This window comes from Pipistrellus hanaki, assembly GCF_964339955.1.
Source record: "Pipistrellus hanaki genome assembly, chromosome: 1".
Classification (NCBI taxonomy): domain Eukaryota; kingdom Metazoa; phylum Chordata; class Mammalia; order Chiroptera; family Vespertilionidae; genus Pipistrellus; species Pipistrellus hanaki.
This window is the reverse complement of record NC_140503.1, coordinates 159,036,194-159,059,359: the sequence shown is the minus strand read 5'-3', so window position 1 is coordinate 159,059,359 and position 23,166 is coordinate 159,036,194. Positions and strand designations below refer to the sequence as shown.

General features: G+C 38.4%; 1 protein-coding gene and 1 long non-coding RNA gene across 5 annotated transcripts in view; one reads left to right on the top strand and one right to left on the bottom strand.

Moving 5' to 3' along the window:
- Positions 1-23,166, top strand: part of ARHGAP24 (Rho GTPase activating protein 24) — a 430,260-nt gene that overhangs the window by 293,415 nt on the left and 113,679 nt on the right. Inside the window, exon 1 of one of the 4 annotated variants that reach the window (XM_084881953.1) lies at positions 7,954-8,029. The exons of the other annotated variants lie outside the window; for them this stretch is intronic. The gene's annotated coding sequence lies outside the window, so the exon portion shown is untranslated. Of the gene's footprint in view, positions 1-7,953; positions 8,030-23,166 lie in introns of those variants that run through there. 4 annotated transcript variants of the gene reach the window in all.
- Positions 1,278-5,538, bottom strand: LOC311621911. The gene is made up of 3 exons (XR_014794890.1): positions 5,461-5,538; positions 3,205-5,180; positions 1,278-2,482 (listed from the first exon to the last, which is right to left on the bottom strand). It is a non-coding gene; the product is annotated as an uncharacterized lncRNA (long non-coding RNA).

The window sequence follows — 23,166 nt, the reverse complement described above, 5'->3', positions numbered from 1 at the left end:
ATTTGGGACCATGTAAATCAGAAAGGAAGACATTTAGGTAGCACGGAATGATTGGTTTTATCATGAAAATGACCTCAGTTGGGTGCCAGCAGATCCCTTGAAACGCATCCTTCTGTTTCTAATATTGCTGACCATAACATTTCGAACTTTGGTGAGAAAGTGAAAACTAGTTTTAGGTAATATATCTTTTCATTAGAGAGAAATAGGGCTCAAGAACAGCAGGCCCTTTTCCACCTCAGTGAAATCTTTCTTCTGTTTGTTTTCTTCTCTGCAGCCAGTTAACAACATTTATTGATCCCCTGTGGTGGGTAGAGATGTTTATTGCCTCCAGTAGAGCCTGTGCTCACTTGTTCATTCCTAGCCTTCCCCTCTCTCAAGTTGTCACAGTAGCCTTCTTCACAAGATATTGTCTGCCATTATATAGTTTCTTTTTTGTTGTTGTTTTAATGGGAAATGTCATGGGGCCTGAGGAGGAAAGTAGTCACCAGAAGAAATATTTTGAAAACCACTATTTAACCAGTTTGAAAGTTGTGCAACTCAAAGCTGCATGGAAATGCTTATAAATTCAGTTTTTTATGCATCATTCCTTTATTTTTTGCTTTATGAATAAAATGTTGGTTTGACATGATAGTAATCCTATATAATAAAAGGGTAATATGCAAATTGATCGAACATCTGAACAACTGGTCACTAAGATGTGTACTGACCACTAGGGGGCAGACGCTCAATGTAGGAGCTTCCCCCTGGTGGTCAGTATGCTCAAGCAGGAGGAGCGCTTCTCTGCCACAATCTGGGCTGACTGCTGGCAAGCACAGTGACCCACCTCTGCAGTTAGTGCTAAGGATGTCCAACTGCGACTTAGGCCCGTTCCCACTCCGCCATCATTTGAACATCCCCTGAGAGTTTCCAGACTGTGAAAGGGCACAGGCTAGGCTGAGGGACACCACCCCCCACCAGTGCACAAATGTGCACTGGGACTCTAATATATTTATATTGTGTTATTATTTATACTTGACTAGCCACAAAAATCATGGAGTTCATTTCCAAATGAATGTAATACCAAATTCATAAAATTTAGTGTAGATTATCATAAAAATAACAACTCATTAGATTCTCAGTTTATATGGCATTTCAACATCCAATCTGATTTAAGAATTATTTGATGGGTAGGGAAAATGAGAAAGAGGGAGAAGTGATTTGCCAAGGGTTGCTCAGTTGTTAAGTGGTAGAGTCCACCTGACCCCATGCCAGGTCTCTTTCCACCAAAAAAAGGTTATCTCTTCATTTGCTGCTGATCCTTGGAGGTACTTTAAATTCTCCTTATTTCTCTAATTCCCCTTGCAAATTGGCAATGGTAGAGAAAAGCAAAGTAAATAAAAATATATTAGTGCAATATGATTCCAGTGTTAAGGAAGTTCCTGTGCATATGCAGATTTAATGCCCCTGTGACCTATTTTGTTGTAGACTTATTGAATGGAAATACCACTTTGTCTTTGAATTTAATTCCTTAAAAGTTGTTTGTTGAAATAGTAGAACTAAGTTCAGTTTAGGAAAGCAAGCTTAAAGCAAGCTTCAGAGAATCCACACATGTAATTTATCAAGTAAAAATTACATTGGGTTCTTTGAGTAAAATATATGTTTTGGTAAACAAACTGTATAAGTAGTTATTTAGAAATTATCAGTAGTTATTTAGAACTTATCAGAACGTATCATATATAAATGAAATATAAGATCAGCATCATCTATATTTAGTATGTTATTGAGATAAAATATTTGTTGTTTGTCCTTGTTCTAGGGATAAGGAGAAACATGGTTATAAAATTTGTACAAACAACTTAGACCAACAGAACACAGAAAATTGGTATGTGGATTAAAATATCCAACACAATCTATAACAAATAATTATAAATGTACTTACTCACCCATCCTCCATCCCATAAAGAGATGTTGTAAAACTAATGTATGCAAAATTTTTGGCACCTAAAAAACAAAGCTCTTAATTAGAATATACTTTTTGACCTAGTGATTCTTTTTCTAGAAATTTATTCTAAGACTTCGAAAAAAGAAACCTACAGAAAAACATATTTTGAATATAATAGTGTCATTTTACTAGAAAAACTGGTAACAAAATTTGAGCCCAATTATAGAAAAATGAATAAATAACCTATATCATATAATTCAAAATTATTATGCAGGCATTTACAAATAACAAATATAGTAATGATTTTATTTATATATCTTTCAGTTTACAAAGTTTTTTTCTACAAAATCTTATTTTAATAATACAAGGCAAATGCTTATAAACTAATCAAATGATATCATAAATATATATGTGTAGGAACTATGACTACAATCATAAAACTCTACACATGGATAAGTCTTGGAATACATATCTATCCTATATAATAAATAAGTAATATGCAAATTGACCATCACTCCAACACACAATATGACCACCCCCATGTGGTCAAAGATGGCCACCCTCATGTGGACACAAGATGGCCAACAGGGGAGGGCAGTTGTGGGTGATCAGGCCAGCAGGGGAGGGCAGTTGGAGATGATCAGGCCTGTAGGTAAGGGCAGTTAGTGCAGTTGGGAATGACAAGGCTTGCAGGGAAGGGCAGTTAGGGGCAATCAGGCCAGCAGGAGAGCAGTTAGGTATCCATCAGGCTGGCAGGGGAGTGGTTAGAGAGTGATCAGGATTCACTTGATGGAAAAGAGGAGCACCCTTGTTGCTATGTGTTCCCAGCTTACCAAAGGAGCTCTTACTGAAGGACTCTGGGTGAACGCAGTGAGGCTGTGATCACCAGTCTCAGGGGCCAGGTGGCTGATAGCCCTTTGTGCAGACTACCTGCTCATGATGTTCTGTGGTGCTGTGAAAGGGTGGCAATTACACTGTAAGGTTATATTTTTACAAAACTTTAAAAGATCTCCAGTGATCCTGACTGTACATGTTTTTGTTTTTAAATCTCACTTGATGATATTTTTCCATTGGGTTTTAGAAACAGTGGAAGAGAGAGGGAAAACCAGAGAGAAAGTGAGAGAAAAACATCCGTTGTTTGCCTCCTGCAATAGTTCTGACCAGGGAAAGGGCTGGGAAGGAGCCTAAACAGAGGTACACGCCCTTGACTGGAATCAAACCCAGGACCTTTTGGTCCACAGATCAATGATCTATCCCCTGAGCAAAACCAATGGGGGCCTGACTGTACATTTTTATATCACTTTAAATGGCCAGAAATCCCTTTCTCTGCATTCAGAAGGGATAATCTTCAGCTTTCCCTCTCCACCTTATTTATACTCCCAAGTATTTCTTTTTCTAAACCACTCAGAGGTATTTAGGAAAACTTTCAGGGAAACCAGGAGAGTGGTTCTTCACATCTTAGAGTAAGAAAGGCATTAATGGATCTTCTTGCAAACAAAAAATATAATGACCATCCAGTAAAAAGCAAAGTTATCTTTTAAGATACAGTAAATTATGACTGCACAGGAAATGTTCAGTTCCATGATCTTAACTATATAAAGATTAGAAGTCACATATCTTTAAGCATCCATACAACGTGGCTAGAATGCTAAAAGCTTGCACATTTCAGATTACTCTAAATTTTTCCCTAAAGACCTTCAATGTTTGAACAGTATTTGCTTTCCATGGCTTATAGATATTATCATGGGAGTTGTTTCTAAAGCCTAAGAAAAGGAATCAAACTGAAGGGAGAGGCAAGGAAAAATGTGTTAAAAAAAACACCTTTTCTGAGATTACAAACCAGAAACAGTTCTGTCCTACTCATCCGGGAACCCAGTTCCACCCTAAGTGGAAAGATTCAAAGGATTTCAGGCAGGAGTGCCTTGAATATCTGTGGTAAACACGGTCACTAGACAATCTAGAAGATATTATCAGTGGACAAGATAGCAAGAACCAAATAGGAAATCAAGACATTGATCTCCACCGGATCACTAATGGTAACCCCTGCTTTCACATGCTTTCTTCTTACTCCGTTTAAACTTCAATGCAAGTGTTTTTGGTGTGTTGTTGTTGTTGTTTTAATACATGTTCCTGAAATGAGGCTCTTAAAATCCTTCAGAAGAATTGAAGAGCCCGAGACAAAGAAAGGGAGGAGGCCTGTGCTCTTGTTTTCTGTGGTGAAATTGTACTCAGGAGACACTAGCTGCCATGTTTGAAAAACACAACACCTTAATGGGCCAGAATAATAATTTGAAGAAAGTGCCCCAAACTATACTTTAATTTTTATCATTTCTGACTTGAGAGATAATTGAAAGCATAGTGCAATAATGTCTAATAAAAATAAACACACACACACACACACACACACACACACACACCAATCAAATAAACAAACAAACAAAAACAAAAACTATGGTTGTTTTTTCCATCCTTTCTGCATTCAGGAATAACATGGATTTGGGAATGAGAGAAGCAGCTTTTCCACTTCGCTGTATGTTATGTATGTCATTGCAAATGGACTCTTTTTTATTTTACTTGTTATTGTTAAATGTGATTCCACTAGAACAAGTGGGTTGTAGTGAGGGTCAAAATACATATTCTAAGCCAAAGGAGCAATGAATTGAACACCAAATAGCTGAAGGCCCTTCACCTCCTTTTATGAGGGTTGACTGGTTATTGATTATACTGCTAGTGTTTGGGGGTTTTTTCATTCACAATTTGACATGGAAACCTGAGATTAAAGTATGCATATTTATTTTTTTTATCCACTATATATTTTGATGTATCTCTAACTTAGTCAATGGTCCAAATACCAGTACAAACCTCTTTTTTAATAAACATTTCTGAAACAAACCATTTTTCTCTGCAAGAGTTCCAAATTTGTGAATTTCTTTCTAAGGCTAGGTTTGGGGAGGATAAGGAGGCAGATCTCATGAAGGAATTTTGGATGGTGCACTTTGCAGGTGGGAATGTTAAAAGCAGAAGCAAGTTATGATCAAAGAATGGTATTCTCTGAAAAGATTGCCAAACTATGGAAAAAGGAGAATGAATGCAGAAATGGAGAATTGGCTATGAATCAGACTGCTGGCTTGCAGATACCATTCCATGGTTACTCTTATAACTGGGAATGCCGCCGGGAAAGGGGAGAGCAGACACGTGTACCATGTAGGGAGCAGTCAGACTCTGCCTCCAGCTTTCCAATAACGTTGCAAGAAAAAACCTGGCCTGAAGACTGCCTGTATTCTCACAAAGAAAACACCAGGCCAAAACCGGTTTGGCTCAGTGGATAGAGTGTCGGCCTGAGGACTGAAAGGTCCCGGGTTCGATTCCAGTCAAGGGCATGTACCTTGGTTACGGGCACATCCCCAGTAGGGGTTGTGCAAGAGGCAGCTGGTCGATGATTCTCTCTCATCGATGTTTCTAACTCTCTATCTCTCTCTCTTCCTCTCTGTAAAAACTCAATAAAATAAAAAAAATAATAATAAAAAGAAAGAAAGAACCTGGCATCTTATTGACATCCTCAGACCCAGAGGTCTGAAAATTATGACTCCTCTACTGTACTCCAAATACGGTTTTATAAAAAAAAAAAAAAAAAAATGCCTTCTCTGCTACATTTAAGGGTAGGAGATTGCCTCGCTTCCTATGGACATTCCTCAGCATCTGGCCATTTGAACAGATTGAAATAAAATAATGTGTTGAGTGTATGTTGGAAAACAGGTATTCTGCCATAGAGAAAGACCTCTGAATTCACTTCTATTTGATGTTAAAGAACTATTGGCACATATTAACAAAATTGGTGTGGATTTTTTTTGTGTGTGTTTGTTGTATCTTAAAACAACGTTATTGTTTTTTGAAAGAACAAAGTATGTCTTTTTTTTTTCCTAAAAATTTCTGCATTCTATAAAGGTTAACATGCAGTAAATAATCTCAAAGGATTTCTTGCTACTTGCATTCTTGCCTTTCCTTCCCCTAACTAGTTAAAAATCAAACCTTACTCATTTTCTGTCTGAGAAAGTTATACTTTAACACATTTGCTCTGAATATAGGACTCTAGGCCATACTGAACTTGATTGTAATTCGAGCTCTACCGTTTTTGTGGTAACAGTGTGCAAGCTGATTTTTCTCACTATGAAATGGCAATAATTTCAGCGACCTGGTGTGGTTACCGTGAGGATTAGCTGAGGTAACATTCAGGACGCTCCAGTCCTGTCTGATTTAGGAGACAGGTTCTCACATTGTAAGTTTCTTTCCTGTTCCCCACTGGTCTCCCTTCTCTTTTCTGCTCCCACCCCCACCAGAAACAACCTAATGTCTGAATAATGCATCCATAATTGCAGGAACATTAGCCTGCATGCCCAGAAGCATTTGTTACTGAATTAATTTAGCAGTGAATTTGGCATTTCATCCTCAAGCTTTCCCCTTCGTTAATCCCTGTGGGGAAGTTCCTCGAACCCAGGAGTGCTGGGGACACCGGCCGAACTGTGAAACAGCCAGACCCCTGTGCTGTTTCTACCAGAGTTTCAGCTGGACTGGCTCTGCCTCAGAGAGCAGGTGGAACGCACATTGCTCACTGACTGACTGGCCATGTGCTTGCTGCCATCCAGATCTGCCACAAGGAGGACAGCAGTGCAGTAAAATCTCGCACTCTTATTTATAGCCCACTTGAAGCAAACACTGTTGTGAAGCCGAGTCCTCTTGAAAACACAGAAAATAACTCAGTAGTCCCAGTACTAACTAGGACAATGGAAGGCAGGAAAGTATAGTAAGTCCTTTTTTTCCCTGGCACTCCAATTTTCGAAGTACTATCTCCTATACATTGTTCTATTCACCCTCACACCAACCCACGATGTAGACAGAGCAGACACTAGTAATGAATCCCCATTTTGTAGATTATAAAATTAATACACAACGAAGTAGATTAATTGCTCAAATCACAGGTCTAGTGAATAGTGGTGGTAGGAGGAAGAGAGAGGAAAGGGACTGAAAGTTAGAATAATTTCCTGTTAAAGCTGTGAATCTAAATATAGGTAGATAATTAAATACCTATAAGAAAAAAACATATACAGCTAACAGAAATAATGTTTTGCAATATACTTGTGAGCTTAAAAATTGTTACTTCCCTGCTTTTGATAGGAAAACCAAAATATGAAAAGTAAGACTCTAGAGAGACTCTACAGGGAAACATTTATACACATGTTTGTATCTGTCTATAACATGTTCATGATGAATGATTATATTTTAGACAAGAAATGCCTTCTTGAAACCTCTCCAAATTAAATGTGTAGAAGTCAAGACTGATCTTGAAAAACTGTGAGGAATTTTTATGAGAAATTGTAATTGATTCTGACAGTCATCTATGAAATAAATACAATAAATGCTATCTTTTTAATATGGGGGTGGTGTTTGCATAATTCTAGTATGTACACAAAAAGGAAGACTTCAATAATATGAATTAGTTTATAGAGCAGAAACGATTTTGCTCTTAAAAGAATTATTTTATTTCGATTTTGGCAAATACTCAATTTTCTAAGACCTTTCTTTATGCTTTGTTTCCTGGAAAGGGCTTGCAAATGTTTTAGCTTAAGAAGGATGTCTGTGCAATTAGAATGGCTTGTAGAAGTGTGTGTGGGGAGGGGGGAAGGGGGGGCGGGGAGAAAGAGATTGGCTCAGTGCCATCAAATTTACTGCTTCTCCGATAATTGTCACAGCTGTGATCTATGGAGTTTGGAATGTCTTGAAAGGCACGGTGTCTGGAGTTTAGGATCTTCCCTTGCTGATCCCTCCTCTTCCTCTTCCTCGTACACCCTTTTTGCCTGTGTTCACCTTGTGGTGACCTTGCAGGGCTCAGCATTTTTACCTGAGCTCAGTAGCTGGGGAGAGGGCCATGGTTTCCATTCCTGGGTGATGGAGTCATGGGAGAAACTGCAGCGAACCAACAGAGGGTAGGACCCGAGCCTGCTGGGCTCAAATGTGCTTTAAGCAGCTCAGGACAGAGCAGCTGCTCTGTCTCCCAGCCTGCAAGTGCAGCCTGCATTTGTCACTGACCACTGGAGTGTGTGTTTGTGCAAGGTGAGAGCTGGGTGCTTTCTCGTTAATTTGGAGACAATCTGCCAGGTATTGCTGTTGATTGTGTTTGATGGTTTGGGGATATGTTTATCACCACAAATTCAGGTCCCAGACTGTGTGTGCTGTTATTTATGCCCTTGTTTTCTGACATGATCTATTCCGCTTTCCATTGTGTCAAATCGTGGCAGTGGATTGGACATCTGCTCCTCTTACGCTGAAATGTGATCAGTTTGGTGCCGTTTTCTTGGATTCTTTCATTAATTGCTGCTGCCAAATGATGTAGCTGTTCATATGCAGGATCCTAGTGCTGACTTGAAAGCATATGGCAACTGCTTTAGATGTAAATCTGAATTGCTAGATTTTTGGAGTATTTGCTGGGGTATGTTGTTTGTTCACCCACATATTAGTGTTTGAAACTTTGGAGAGAGTGGAATGCCTTAGGTTCTGTGTTTTTGCTTATCAAAACAGAAACTTCTGTTAGGCCATTGTTGTGTATGTGTGTGTGTGTGTGTGTGTGTGTGTGTGTGTGGTGTGTGAATGTTTAAAAAGAAAACACACAACTTTTTGAAACCAAAAAAAAAACCAAAATAATATTTTGCTATCTTTTGATGTACTTATAATTACTCTATTATTAGTATATTTGAATTTGGAACACCACATGTTGTGTGCACAAGGACAGTACAGCTGCAGCGTGCACCAGGTATGTGGGAACATAGGTGTGTACTCATGATCAGCACAGCAGATTCCAGAATGTGCCCAGGGTAACTAGGCGGGCCTTCCTCCTGCCACAGTTTTGTATATTACCTACTGAACTGAACCTGCACAAAATATAAGCAATACATTGTATTGTTGTGTCTAAGTAAATATATAGGAGATTTGTATTCATGAAACACATGCCTAGAAAAGAGAAATGTATTTGGTATAAATGGGTCAGAAAAAAAGTTCAAAAAGCTATCAAATTTTAGATGGAGGGAAAATATAATATGCTAATGTGAGGAATAATTATGACGGAATACCGAACAGTCCTTCAGCTGTTCAAATTTTTAGAACTAAGGAAAGAACAATAGCATATTTAAGAAAATTCAGAGTCAGCAGAAATGAAGCCAAGAGCAAAAATTCTTAATAAAACACATTGTCAACCTGCAGAAAGTACTTATCTGCCTCAATTAAGTTGAGTTGTTTCCAAGATTGATGAAGTTAGAATTTTTTTTTAAATGCCCATTTTAAAGTTGGTCTTCGTTTGGGCAGCTTTTGAAAACTAGTCAGGTAAAATAAGTTATATTCAAATGCAGTGAACATTGAAATTGTTCAAAACATTTACCAACTAACATACAATGTCTAAGTCGTTCGTCATGCTTTGGAATGATGTCAGTTTAGAAAGAGGAGTCTAATGTTCGAAACTAGAATGTCACCCTTTGCTACATATCCTCAGACTGCTAATTCCTTGGATACCCTCCTCATGGTTCCTTGTTTTCGGACTCTGTTAGAACACTGGGGAATGGTGAGCAGGAAATACCCACCTCCAACCCTGTCACACTTTCTTTGCAAGTTAAGAACAGTAATAGTTTTTGGAAAAGATGTGTAACTTGAGAGGCGTACAAAGGATGGATGGTTGGCCTGTTTCTATTGGAACCTGTACTGCCTTGGTTTGCTGCTGCCATGACCTAACATTGGCCATGTCTTTCTGAGGGTGTGACATGACTTGGTCACCATGACTGGAATGACGTAATGGAGGGCCTCTGAGCCCTGTTTTATAAACACAAGAATATCCACCTCTCAATGATGATTGTGGTCCAAGGTGGTGTCCCTCTGCACCCATTATTACCTTCTGTGTAGAAAGACTAGAAACTTAACCATCTGTTTGATGAACCATGTCCATGAAAACAGCCAAGAAAAGCCTTGAACGGTGTCTGTGTTTATTCTTTAGATAACTAGCTTACTGCGACATGCAAAGAGGTTTAAAAAGGTTTAAAGATTATAGGTACTGACCTCGAAGCACATGCCAGTCTGTTCAAACACATTTACTTCTATGCAATTAAACTTCCTAGTTAAAGGAAAAGATTAGCTTTTATTTATGTAGTTGATAAGTATCTCTTTTTTTTTTTTATAAAGTGTAAACTTCTTCACACAATGTGTTCTCTCTCCCTTTCTTCCTTCTTATTCTAGAATTTCAATTTACTAAATCCCTAATTTACTGAACCTGCTTTCTTTAGACCTACACTCAATCTCTTCAGCCTGGGCAAGAAAGCAATTGTGATTTGTCACTTGGGACTGGGAAAAGACCCACATCCCTTGAAATCAAGAGATCACTGCCCCTTCTGTGAGCAGATAAGTGGGTTTGTTAGTGGGAAAAAATTGGGTAGATGGCTCCCAGGCAGGGGATGGTCTTGTCTATTTCACCTAGCATTTAATGCTTCTTACTATCTAGTTTCTAACTAGGCTTGGAAATCATTATCAACAATTGTTTACATATGCTGACATAGTTACACTTTCACAAAGACATTTGATAAATTGAGGTTAAATATGCTTATAGTATGTGGGATTGGCTTAAAGCAGTTTTTCTGTTTCTTTACCTTAGCAATAAGATTAATAAGGTTGTATTTTTGTTGTTGTTATTGTTTTATGTGTATGTGTTTTTTCCTACTAACTCCTCCGAAAGTAGTGATGAAGTAATGGGCACTCACACAGTTTTACTATTACTTCCGGATTCCAGATTCCTTAAAGCAGGCCTGAGTTATTTGGGGCAGGGAACATGAAAGACAAGCTGTGTGATATGACTGTTCCTCTGTAGGATATCCCTCTGAGGCCAGTCATTGGGTTATTTAATGGACCAATGGGCTGTAAGACCTTGGCAGCGGGAGTGGGAGCCGAAGGCAGCAGGTGATTTTCCATTGGAGACAGAGACTAAAAGGCATTTCTGTAAGGCTACTCAAGCAGTCTGCCTCATTTGCCCAGAATCCAGTGTGTCTTCTAAGAAAATGGAATAGTGTTGCAAGATGGAACCAGATCATGACCATCTGTTGCCTTAGGCCATGACAGGAAGTGCTAACCAAAGTAATTTATCTCACCTATTTTTACAACCAATATAATTCCTATTTTTTTTTAAACTTTAAATCATTTATTGTATATTGGGTAGACTTCAAATTTGATTCCATTGTCTACCCAGGCTTCCTCTAATAGCTATCTCCTATCACACACAGCAAATAATTTTTAAAAATACTAATATTGAATTAAATTCTTTACATTTTAATGGCCAAATGGTTCTCATAAGTATGCAATTCAAATAGTCACTTTAAGACAATCTCATTGCAATTTCCAAATATTTTTAATGGCTAAGAAACTATCAGCAGGAAATTATTTTGAAGTTTTCTATAGCATACTAGATTTTATGGAATATTTAAGAATTCTACTCCAACTTATCAAAATCCTTAAAAAGAGACTTTTATATGTTCTCTTCTGATGGAATATTTTAACGATCAGCGTGCTTTGACTATTTTGTTAATAAATTATAAAACTAACTGGAGGCTGTCCCTTCTCTAACATCTATTATTTTATAGAATGAGTTTCACTTGACTAAGGACTCTTATAAAAGCACATTGACATGTTAATAGAAGTTATTTTGCACCTTTGGCAGTGTCTCCTTTTCTTTATGCTTATGGAAGAACTATGTTTTTAAATGGTAGGTTTTATTATTCTTCAGGAAGCATGAGACCAACAGATCAAGAGATGATTCCCAATGAAAAAGGTTGTTACCCACTGTTCCCAGGAGGAGGGGCATGTCCTGCCATAAAGGGATCACGTGGGGAGTACCATGTTTGGTCAGAGGGAAGGGGCAAATGTAGGTCAGAGCTTTTATTGTAGTTCCCTCAAGAAGGGACAGGCAGGGAAGGGTGGGCAGGTTTATGAGTGGCCAGTTTGAGCAGGCTCTAGGACATTATGGGCCTTCTCTTGTTTTCTGGATACCTGACCTCTAGGTGTGTATAGCAGATGGCAAGTGACCCAGTGTGTGAGAGTCAGATGAAGAATAGTTAGGGTATGAGGCTATCTGTTTATTTGTACATAAAAGGCATGCTCCTAGGTGAGTCTTTGCTATCTTTAGGAATTGGCTAGCCCTGGGATGGCCAGCGTTGCCAGGGTCAGCAAGACTGGAGATGTCAAAGCATCATAAATGCGGAAAATAAAAAGGCCTGAGTAACATAAATGAACACACCCAAACAGGAACAGACTACTTAGCATCATCTTGTCAAGTGTGGTGTTCACTTGGTTAGTCCACTATGGGCCACAGTCTCTGGTCACCAAAGGCTCCCAGTGATCCAGGTACCCCTCCTACTAAACTACAGGAAGGGTTTTGTTCCCTTTGTTTCCGGTTTTTAAATTCAGTACTTTAACAACAACAGGGTTGACCATCATCAAATAAATCCTCTGCTGAATAACAAGGTACATGTTACTTGTCCCACACACCTGTGTGCCATTTGATTGAGACACTGGCAATGAATGCTTGCACATTTGTGCTCATGTAAAACCCTCATTGGACTAGAATCATTAAAGTAATTTTTTCTTTGGGCATTCACTGTTCACCTTTGGTTTTAATCATCAGGCATTAGTTAATAAATAATTGTTAAATGAACAAATAAATTATGAGATCAACCGTACTCATTGGCAGAATTTTCTTCACATCCCTTAAGAGTTTTTTGTCCTGTTTCCAGTCTGATGTTCCTATTAAAGAAGTTCAGAAGAGTAAAATACATTGGTTATTTTGCTTAAACAAAAGCTGATCTATTATTTAAAAACAGCCATAAGCAACCATGCCCTTACAAGCAAACATAAAATGTGGCAAGGAACATTCACCAATTAGGTAGCAGTTCAGTTTCAGCCTAACTGGCAAAACTGCCATTCATAATGTCCCTATTCCTGGAGTCAGTAGCAATGTACAGAGGGGTCAAAAAACCTTTATAGCCAAATAGAATAATTGATTTATAAAATTAGAATATATGAGCATGTGTTGAGAATAGCCCCTTATTCAAGGCAGAAGAAGCCTCAGAAATATGGCGTTTTCACCTTTCTCCTTTTCACTTTTAAACATTTAGGAAAGAAGAAAGCATATGGTGTTTCAAAGGGCATGGACTCTTTAACTCTCCCTCTTTAGTCTCTTCACTTCAGTTATTCAAGTTTGCCACAGGAATTCAGTGTGTGATAGGCATGGAGCTTTAAAACAACGACGTGAGGATGCTTGAGCAGACAGTCAGCATTGATACAACGAGATGTCCATTTGGGGGAGGAAAAGCTGATCCCTTACACTGGATCAAATTGTAAATGAGTTGAACGGGGATTTAGATGTAAAACATGAAATTGCATGTGTGCTGGAAGAGGGTTTTGGCGTGCTAACTCGCACGGAGTTGATGCTGTCTGTCCTCACCGTGTCACAAGGCAGCAGGAGCAGGTATGAAAATGGCATCCCCTGACTGAGAGGGGCATGGGCTGGTGGCAGGCATGGCAGTGAGCATAGGAGAAGGGAGGTGTCCAAACTGGTCCTTTCCTGAGGTTAAGGGTTTGAGAGGTACCAATTGGTAGTCACCGAGATATAAAGTACAGGATAGGGAATAGTCAATGACAGTGTAATATATGTGGTTGCCAAGTGGGTGCTGGAAACATCAGGCAGAGAACTTTATAAAGTATATGATTGCCTAACTCCTGTGCAGTCCACCTGAAACACATACAAAATAACACTGACAGTAAACCATAATTGAGAAACAAAAATTAAAAATAAACTACAACAAAGCAGTGGTTCTTTCTCTGTTCCATCAGCCCCATCGTCATCTATGTTCCAGGCGCCTAAGCTCCTGAGATAAAGGCAAGCAAAGAAGGTATGAACGTCCACCCCTAATTTCTTTTTTTTAATGTAAAGCCAATGCTTCGTTTTTATTCTGCGGCCAGACTAGTGTGAAGGGGAAAATTATGGATTGATTTCTCGCTCTTATGCCCCCAGATTCCTGAGTCTGACACGTGACTGAGGCCTCAGAGTGGCATCCCTCTCTGGCATCTGCAGGGTCTGGTCTGTGATTTGCGTCGGTGAGACAAGGGGCCGAGACACTGTCAGCTGTGCGCTGGCCCTTCTGAAGCGTTATCAGAGGAGATTGGACCGATTCCAAAAGCTCTCGAGGGGTGTGTAGGTGGTGGGGAACGGAAGGGATTCAGCTAGAAAGCTTTTTCTTTAGGGCCTGTGGATTCTCTCTTCTTTTTCACTTCCTATTCCGCTAGTTAAATTCTTTATCCTGGAATGCCTCCCCTCCCATGACCTCTCATACCGCCTCACACTGTCCTTTGACCCGAATAAAAGAAGCACTTATGTCACTCACGCTAGGATTCTCAGACTGGCAGGTTGTTTGGAGCGATGTGCAATGTTCCTAGCAACAGATTAAGGCGAGTCCACAGCACTTCAAAGCCTGCAGGCATTGAAAAATCACAGAGGACTACGCAGTTATATTTGGAACTTCTGCTTTGTGGATTTGTATTAGCTAAGAAATCCAGAAAAGTTTTTAAGCTTTTTTTTTTTTTTTTGGTTTGTTTTTAGTAGAAACTTGGAAGGTATAACCCGTTTCTAAAACAGTCGTGATGAATTTGGTCAGGGTGCTGAGAATGCATGCCAAATGTGTCTATGCTGAAATGGGAAAGTAGGGCATTTAAAGTTCACTGGCAATCACAGGAAGGTGATTTTAATTATCAGGTCTATTTTATATTCATTAAGGATACAGGCACTAGGGCCAGCCTAACAAGTTTTTTAAATCCACAAACAAGTTGTTTGGCTATGGAAGTTATTTAACTTTTTAAGCCAGAGTTTTTATATCAATAATAGTATCATAAATCACACATTTGGGGGTGAAAAATGATAAGATATGTATATAGGCTTACCTATATAAGCTAATCAGTATAGATTGTGAATAGAGCTATTTTAGCAAATGGGATTGCCATGATTTTGTGGATGAGTGCATGAGTTTTTTTTCTACATCAGGCAAAAGGATAAAGTTGGGAAAAATTATCAGACAAAACAAGGAAAAATAATAAGAGATAAAACAGAGTAAATCTGACTGTCACAGAAGGAAGATCTGATTATCACTGTATATAACTTCCCTCCACGGGGCCTAACATAATATCTTACTCATAGTAGGTGCTTAATTATGCTCGAAGAATGAATGGATAAAGGAAAAAATTAAATAATAACAGTAATGATGGAGGGAACTGGAAGGGTATATAAAAATACTTAAAAATACCGCTAAGATGTTCTAACTGAGGTGTACTGTGTTGGTCAGATTTATCTGTTATAGTCAAAACAGAAAACAAAAGACAAAAACAAGACAATTAACCAAGAAGAACAGATATTTTGATTATATAGTATGTATAGAGATAGATACATCAATGATGAGAGAAAGTTATTGAATGGCTGCCTCCTGTGTGCCCTACACTGGGAATGGAACCCACAACCCCAGTGCGTGCCCTTGACAAGAATCGAACCTTGGACCCGTTTAGTCCACAGGCCGATGCTCTATCCACTGAGCCAAACTAGCTAGGGCAATACGGTATGTTCTTTAGCTCAGTCCATTGAGTGGATAGAGTGAGAACCAGTATTCTTTGGACACAGAAAGAAATGACAAACCTATCAACTCTGAGAGATAGAACTGTATCAAGTCAGCATTGTTTCTGGTAGAAGTTAAAAGGTGAACTCAGAACTTAAACTGGAAAGAACATCAATCTTTAAATAAATAAATAAATAAATAAATAAATAAATAAATAAATAATGTCCTAATGGGATGAGGGCCTTTGGCATTTGGTGAGGGGCAAACATTTATTATCTCTTGCTTTGCTTTATTTAGTTTCCTATCATTAAGTACCAATAACTCCCTCCATTTATTGTGGAAACTCAAACACTCCTATCATTCCTACACTTTTTCAAACACCTCTCCAGAGAGTGGAACCACCCCCCAGTTGGAAGCCATGGAGAGTATAAAAAATAAGATGAACTATATTCAAAAGAAATCTAATGGCTAGGGGTCACAATCAAGAACTAACAATCAAGAACTTGACTTTCATGGAACTTGTAAGCATGACTTTCTACTCTTCTAAAGTGGAACAAAGGTCTATAATACCTTGTAACTAATTTGTCCTTTTACTAAGGAATGTGTTTGGATCATGTTTGGTGTGAGGATGATTTATAGGGATACTAGTGAGTGAGTTTAGCTTATTTCATTCTTGCCTACACCCTCACATATAAATCAGTGTAAGTTGTTTTTTTAATGCTTATGTTCATTGCAAGCTTAATAACTCTCATAATGTGAAGGATTTTATAGAAAAATGCCTCTGAAAAGAAAAGCAGTCAGTACGGCAGCTAATGATGCACAAAGGATGAGCAGAGGTAAATTCAATGGGAATTCACAATCACAGTGTTGAATAAATCATGGAATGCAAACTTGGCAGTATTGGTCATCTCTGTCAAAGTAAATCCACCAAATGTGTGGTGAAACAACAGCAGCAACAACACAGTGATTTGTGAAATTGTTTCAATGCCTTTATAACTTACTACAGGCCTGTATTTTCAAAATTATTAAGGGGCCACCCCAAGTTTTTAGCCTTCCTTTTTTTCCCGGAAAAAAAAATTATATTCTATAGAAGGATTTTAGAATTTAGAGATTCACAAAAATGTCAAGATATATCCCTTGAGATTATTCGGAGTCAACTTTCTTGACTTCTAAGGGACATTAACAATAGACACCAAGAACAGAACACTTAACTTGTTTAGTGATCAACATCTATAGGACCAACCCAGGCTTTCATCTTAGGCAACCCTGAAAAACATGATTTACCCCTCTGTGTCACCTTATCTGTGTGTGGGATGTTGGCCTCACATTCCTCACATGGTCCTAAATTTTGGGATGCACTGAAATGCTCCCTGTGTATCAGAGAGAAGGAAGGAGAGGTGTCATAGGGAATTTATTAATACAGTAGCTACACCACTTTTCACAAGGCTGACATATTAGAGTTCCACAAACTGGGTGGCTGAAACAACAGAAATGTTCTGCTGCTTAATTCCATTTCAGCTCTAGAGACCAGAAGTCTAAAGATAAGGTGCTAGCAAGTCAACAGGGAAGGTGCTGGGAAAGGATCTGTTCCAGGCCTCTCTCAGTTTCCAGTAGCCTTAGGCTTGTAGATAGCTGTCTTCTCCCCATGTCTTTTGCACCATCTTCTTTCTGTGTATAAGTGTCTCAATTTTCCCCCTTTTATAAGAACAACAGAATTTATAAGGATACCAGTACTTAGATTAGAACTTACCATTTTAATTTATCTCTGTAGACTCTCCCTATTTCCAAATTAAAGTCTTAGGGTTAGGGCTTTTAAATATATATTGGTGGAGACATAATTCAACCCATAACCTTGGTTCAAGAACGGTGACAATGAGGAGAGAACCTAGGAAAATTCAGAGTATAAGACTGGCTTCTTTATTATCTCCATGCTATTCAAAATGGGGTCAATGGGCCAGCAACATCAATGTCACCTCTGTGCTGGTTAGGAATGAGGAATGCAAAATCTCAAACCTCATTCTAGACTTGCTGAATTTGCATCTTTACCTATATCTCAAAGTGCTCTGTTTTTACACTGAACTTTGAGAAGTGTTGTTGTAGCTCATAGAATAAAACGTCTATCCTCAAATGTAAAGTACAAAAAAAGCACAGTGTTTATGAGAGTTAGGCCCATTAATCTCATTAATATGTGCATGTAATAAATATGGGCCATTGTAACAACACAGCTATGGCACTGTTACTTATAAAGAGAATATTGATCTCTGGGGATAGTTTTAGGAGTTCAGGTTCAATTATCATTCATCTCCATTACTGTCAATTATTCCTTGGAAGTGAACTCAGAAGATCATTATATGCAGAGAGAGCTCACGTTCCTTTTCCTACACTTACTTTGTTTAGGTTACTTCTCTTCTGCCAATCTGGCCTACAATTTGAGTTGACCTAGCTGCTGAGTCATACAACTTAATCCTGAAATGAGATCCATAGAGGAAAAAGAAACCCCAGTATTGGGGAAAAGGCATTTGAGTTTATAGCATTGCTTTCTAAATGATGAAAAACATGTGAACTCTTGCTTCTTTTATTTGTCTTTTTATTCCATAGTCTTTGTGCTTCCCTAAGATTTTAATTCAGCCATAAGTTGTGGTTGTAGATCCTATATTACATGAAGACTAATGGAAAGATAAAACTTTAGAATAAATGAGGCCCCCCAAAAACAAAATCTCATATAATGAAAATCTAATATGCTAAGTGTCCAGTAATCCGGTCGGCCATTCAATCAACCAATCAAAGCATAATATGCTAATGATATACTAAGGCCACTCAACCACTCACTGTGACATGCATGGACCACTGGGGGCAGACAGTTGACCAGTCAACCAGTTGCTATGATGTGCACTGACCACCAGAGGGCAGATGCTCCAAGTTGTAGGTTAGCTTGCTGCTGGGATCCTGTCAAACAGGACTGAGAAAGACAGGTAGGACATGCCCTGGAGCCCTCCTGCAGTCCCTCTCCAGCTAGCCAACCTCCCTACCCAACTAAACTTCCCACCCTGACCGTGCACTGGTGGGGTCCCTTGGCCTGGCCTGCACCCTCTCACAATCTGGGACTCCTCAGGGGATGCTGGAGAGCCAATTTCAGCCTGATGGTGGAACAACTGGTCGCTATGACATTCACTGATCACCAGGGGACAAATGCTCAATGCAGGAGCTGCCCCCCTGGTGGTCAGTAAGCTCTCATAGGGGGAGCACTGCTCAAGTAGAACCAGGCTCATGGCTGGTAAGCGCTGCAGCAGTGGTGGGAGCAACTCCTGCCTCCAAAGCAGCATTAAGGATGTCTGACTGCTGGCTTAGGCCCGGGAAGAGGGCCTGAACCATCAGTTGGACATTCCCCTAGGGCTCCCAGACAGTGAGTAGGTGCAGGCTAGGCTGAGGAACCCCTACTCCCCCCGAGTATATGAATAAATGGAGACATTAGCTACTGTAATATCTAATAGAAAAACCACAAAAGAAGTTATTTTTATTACCTCAGTTTCATTTTAGACCTACTTATTGTTAGTTTTTAAATGAGATCTAGAATAATTGTTCAGTAGGATATTTTCATTTAATAGGGCCTATTTCTGTATGTCCATTATAGTGCATGTATTAAAAATTTACAGTATCTCATGATGAAAAATACCCTCATTGAAATTTAGATTATAGAAGTGAGAATAGGAGTAAGAATGGAAGGATCTATCAGATCATTTGAATGTCTGTATATCTTAACCTTTTTAAGCTAATAATCTATGGCTAAGCACCAGATAAAAGAGGAACTTTCTTCCACAATCAATATTTCTAGTAATTTGGAAACGAAGTACATTGAGGTCTCTTCAACTCAAAATTCCTTATTTTTAGGAGGGTTTAAGTTGAGTCCTTATAAATGCAGCACAGAAAGAGAGGGTGGTTCCTTTGCCAGTTTTTATATATATATACATATATCATGGGATGGGAGGATTCATTGAACTGAATAGTATCAAGCCACATAACATAACAAATGAGGTTTATATAAGTCAGAAACTCTTCTAATTAATTCTTATTATTGTCCAGTGAAATATGTTCTAGTTTTCTCATTTCATAGCTGAAGAAACTGAAGAGGTTAAGAGACTTATCCAAAGTCTCAGCTGGTAAAGAGTAGACTTAGAACTTGAACCCAGGCAGTCTGACTCCCAAATCTGGGCTCTTAAACACTATGATGTACAGTTTCTGTATTATAAATAATAATATAAAAATACTAACAAAAACAATGCATAATTTAGCTCTGACTAAGTACCAGACACTACTCCAGGCATTTACACATAAGGCTGCATATGAGTCCCTTTCCCCATAGGAAAGAGACAACAGGAGCAGGAATGTGCTTCTGAAACTGAGGTATTTTAGATGTCATCATCGTTTTGCCTGTTAGACATAGATGCTATAGGCACTGAACTTGAGGGGATGAAGGAGATGTACATGTCCTCTTGAAGAAATAAAAGCATAATCTGTATCATCCAGGTGCTGGGAGGTGGGTTCTGCCCCCTATGCTGACCCCTCTGTTGAGTGCAGTAGTAAGCCGAGGAGAATTTAAGGCCTTTGTTCACCCTGTGTGTGAATCCAGCTCTTCCTTCATTATTTCTTCTTCTCCTCCTCCTCCTCCTTCTCCCCCTCCTCCTCCTCCTCCTCCTCCTCCTCCTCCTCCTCCTCCTCCTCCTCCTCCTCCTTCTTCTTCTTCTTCTTCTTCTTCAAATGTATTTTTATTATTGACTTCATAGAGGAAAGGAGAAGAAGAGAGAGAAAAAAATTAATGATGAGAGAGAACCATTCATTGGCTGCTTCCCACACACCCCACACTGGAGGTGGAGCCCACCACTGGGAAATGTGCCTGGACCAGGAACCGAATTGTGACCTCCTGGTTCATAGGTCAACGCTCAATCACTGAGCCATGCCAACCAGGCTCCTTTCATTTCTATGATATTCGAGCTCAGGCTCTGGAGTCAGGACAGATCAGTTACATGCTGACTTTGTCTCTGCTACCTTGGTGATGGCAGGGATGCTACTTAACCTGTGTTTCAGAGTGGCCTCATCCACAGATTGGGAGTACTAATAACATACATCATGGGATTGTGGTGAGGACCGAAAAATGTAAAACACTTTTATTATTGTTATTACAAGACAATGAAACAAGTCCTCCAGGTCTATGCAATGTGTAAAACATTATAGAACTGCCACTTTACCTCAATCTGGTCCCATAAAATGAGGAATGATAAAGGAAAACGAGTCAGTTATTCTGTGGTCATGATGTCAGCCCATGAGGAAAACTGGCAAGGCGCGTTATATACACATCAGCTGTGGCAAAAATAAGTCAGCATTGTTTGTAGAAGCTTGTGGGGCTGGATTACCAGCTGTCTGGAAAAAGAACACAGCTTCCTTTTCTGTTGACTGTGGTCTGCCAGCAGCTGGCATCAGGGGAAGAGGAAGGCAGCTCATGCTCATTGAGCACCTCCCTGTGCCAACTGCATTGTGCAACTCGTCTCATTTAGTTCTCCCCCTTGCTGGGGGGATGGTATGAGAACCCCTGATATACACGTGGGAGAGAAAGAGGAGGGAGGTCAGCTAACCCAGGAAAGAACCTGCGGGTACTGAGTGGGATTTGGACTGCAAATTCAATCAGGCCACGCCACTGGCTGCTTTTAATGATGCTAAATATACTCATCATTGACCAGTGGGGATGAGTAGTAAAAATAAAAAATAAAAAATCACATTAAGAAATACCACATTTCACATTGTCTTTAAAAATTGTATAGTCAGCAAATGCTGTTTATAAATGGCCTCTAACTCTTAGGGTGCTTCTTGTTTGTTTTGTTTTTTTTGCCATCAATAATTTACTCAAATGCTTCTTGTGTCTTTTACTTGCATTTTTGTTCTCTCTCTTTATAACTTATCATATATCATCCTTATTACTAAGATAATAAGGGAGAGGAAACTGTGGGAGAGAGGAACATTATGTACCTAAGTAAGAAATTGTAAATGCATGAAAAAATTTAAAATGCAAAGACTTTTTTTCTCCTAAGTGTCCATAAGAAAAGAACCCTTGAAAAGTAATACATGTGTGTCATTATCGAGTTAAATATTCAAGATACCATTAGAATTTTGATGACTGTTTTTAATATTTAAAAAGATTGGATTGATCGTACAGTAAGGTTTGCTATTTAGATTAATACTGACTTAACAATGTTAGTCAGATATTTCTTTTGTATTCTCTTTATTTAATAATATAAACATAAACAGAATTCAAATAAAAACTGTATCATTTGTCAGGAAACTTGCATCCCAGTTCTAGATTCTATTTTTATCTTTGATTTACAAGTGAGGAAGGGTTAAGCAGCTAGGTAAGTGGGCAAGCTAATTTCCAAAATTAAGTTGCAAATAACAAAAAAGGCGAAGAGGACTTATGATAAGAAAGAAAATGATAATAGAATCATAATTTTGGATATTAAGTTTTTTGCTTTATCCATTGTAGATCAGAGGCAGATTCTGTGGTGTTTTTTTTATTATTCTCTAAATACAGTAATGTTTATTCCCTAAGCTAATTAGATAATAAAGTTTAAATCAAAGAATACTAACTGCTTGATTACTAATTCAAGCTGACAGAATAAATCTGAATTTTGAGATTGGTGTATAAGAAAAATAAGAAAAGAAATAAAGATTCTTTAGAAATAATAATAGTTTAAAATATTTTCTCACAAAAAATAAATATATATGGATTAATATGTTATGGAAGGATTGTTGATAAATCTTTCTTGTGAATCAACATTTTTCATGTGATTTTCACTAATACTGGAAGAAATTTTTCTTTAATATGCTTTGCTCTGTAAAATTAATTATGTGACGTTGAATATGGCCTGGAAGACATCACAGTGTTATTATATTACAAAGATATGCAACAGTAATTAAAGTAAAATTCAATTGTTTTCAAGAGTAAAAATTTCTACATTGTTTCGTGTTCCAATAGTGGAAATAAGATGTCTATGTGTATGTGTGGAAATATGTGTATGTTGTGTGTGTGTGTGTATTTTGTTAGTGAGTAGGGTGGAACAGGAGTGTGTGTGTGTACTGATATTTATCTTTAGAAAGAGAGCAAAACATTTTATTTTATTATATTACATATATATTGAACTTAGCACGTTAAGGTGTACTACAAAGATGGGGGGTTAATTTGTATTAGAGGTATATTGCTCTATTATGGATTTAGTTTTCAAATCACTTTCTCTTATACTTGAGGTCAATGAACACAACTCCATATCCAAGAAATGTCTGAGAATGCACATTGTTGTATGAAGTTGAAAAGATTACAGTGAGTCAGGAAAATCAACTTCAATAAAGTTATGTTTTATCATGACAAAAATATAATTTTATCCAAAAAAAAGGGGGTGCTGTGAAATATTTGGGAAATTCATTTATTCACACACAAAAAAAATTAGAAATTTTGTTGAAAATTTAAACCATTAACTATATAATACAACATTTAAAAACCATTAACTATATATAACTAGAGGCCTG